Genomic DNA, 2385 nt, shown 5'->3' on the forward strand with positions numbered 1-2385 from the left:
AACCATAGTCCTCAGAAATCCACCGGAGGCTAGAACGGCAACACAAAGGAAGAGGAAGGGGACGGACATCCGGACGAAAAAAGTGGCAGAATTTCCGGTGGCAATTCCAAAAGTTGAACGCCATGGATATTGACTACTTATTTACAGAACTTTTAAGATTAAACATACTCCCAAACATATCAAGTGACTCTGTTTGGTAAAACAAGACATCCTCACTGCCTCAATACAAAGGTTGAGCATCATGCATACCCAAACACACAGACACACACAGACACACACACACACACAGAGCTCCATCCTTCTCTACATGCACTCACACAGACAAACAATAACAACATGTCCTCCATCAGCCTGCCCGGCTATCCATCCCTCACCCTCAGCCACATCATATGTGACTGGTTTAATCGCAGGCCAATCACTGCCGGGTCACAATTAATAAAAGCCACAGCAGTCGCAAATAAACAAGTCCAAATTGCTGCCTTAATCGAATGATGCAAACATCGGTGAGTTACAAAAGTTCACCGCCGCCACTGACAATTTCCTAATTGTATTCACTCATTCATGGCAATTTTATTAACATGGAGCGGATGTCTTCTGCCCTTCCACTGTCACAGCACCAGGGATCTAATTTCATTATTTTCCACAAGATTTGCTTGACTACTGCAGCCATGCTAGTGGCGCGCCATGGCCAGATGTTTATGCTATTTAAATGAGGAAGCAAAGCCTGTTGGGTAAACATAATTAAAGAAAGTTGAAGCTTCCTTTTTTTTTTTTCTTTCTTCTTACTTCTCCTCTTCCTTGCCCACTCTTTGTCTCCCTACCTCTTCTTCAACCACTCTCTCCCTCTCTCCTTCTTAACTTTACTTCATTAGAGCAATTTCAATTAAAATCACAGCCACGTGTTTCTATAAGCGGGAGCACGGGGCCTGCACGGAGGGCTGGGTACGCGGAGAAGTGTGACGCAGTGGACGTCAATAGCACACACACACACAGGGTGCACAGATGCTTTAGCCTACACTTAACATGCAAATATGGAGAGTTTGTGCACAAATACTACAAATAGACAGAGAGCAAGTGGAGAAAAGAGCAGAACTGGGATAAAAGTCAAAGTTGACCACTTGTTAAAGTGCATCTGCCAAAAGTGTGTGTGTATGTGTGTGTGTGTGTGTGCACGTGTCGTCATTCACAGCTCGCTCCTACCTGTGCGGATGATGAATCCAAACACCGGTGACCTGTGGCCCCCTCTGCGTGTGTGTGTTTATTAAAATCATCATCCAGCGCAGCCCAATCACGCAGCCATTACTGTCCACGCCTGTCGCATGCTAAATAAGAGGAGAGACAGAGTAACGGGGAGAGAGAGAGAGAGAGAGAGAGAGAGAAAGAAAGAGAGACTGAGGGTAAATTAAATCACTCATGTCACGGTGCTAATAGGCCAGCGTCACTCTTTATGTAATTCCAGGGGCCGGCGCCGCAAAAAAAAAAAAAGTTGGGTTGAAAAAAATCTCGAGCAAGAACAATCTATTAGGGGCCAATATCCCAGACAGAGAGTTACAAGAGGTCATTACAAGATTATGTAAACCAAGAGAGATTTTTTCATTTACATTTACATGTGATTATTGCATCAGAGTTATGCAGTGATTAGACAGGGGCTGCCTCAGACATGTCAAGCTGTACATACAGACTCAGGGCATACACACAAACACACACACACACACACACACACACACACACATATTGAATTATGTCATGATTGTATATTAGAGAGAGGACTTGATCATCAAAATAAAAGCTAACTCACAAGAGCTTCTGTTTGCTGTTCGAGACGAGGATTTATTCGCCGGTGGCCCCATTTAGAGGCATGATTTGGGGGGACGCCTCGCTCATAAAAGCACTCGTTCTTACCACCAGAAGGAAAAAGCATCCATTGACTCCGTTTGATAGAAAACGCCCCCCATTCGCAGCCGGCTTGATGGCTGAAATATGCTTTGCGGCTCCCGTTATGCAGGCGCTTTTTAAGTATGCAGCGCGAGGCCCGTTGGATACCCTTTAGTGCACACGAACTGAGTAGCTGTCAAAAATACAACAGGCATCTCAAGTAATTATGCAGATTTATGCAAAACATTAACAAGAAGAATTAAAGGCACAAATGAGGTGGCTACACTTGAATTGTTAAGATTATGAATAATTACCATGAATCTTTTTTGCTCTTAATATAACTTGTTTTTGATAAACAAAGCCTTAATTATCGGAATACTTTAGAGGATTCCGGTGACCTTCATTAATCTTAGACAACAAGTCTCCGGTGAGACTTGAGATGAGGCCGACGCGCGTACACACACGCACACACGCACGCACACACGCACACACACACACACACACACACAC

Source organism: Etheostoma spectabile, chromosome 10, assembly GCF_008692095.1.
Source record: "Etheostoma spectabile isolate EspeVRDwgs_2016 chromosome 10, UIUC_Espe_1.0, whole genome shotgun sequence".
Classification (NCBI taxonomy): Eukaryota; Metazoa; Chordata; class Actinopteri; order Perciformes; family Percidae; genus Etheostoma; species Etheostoma spectabile.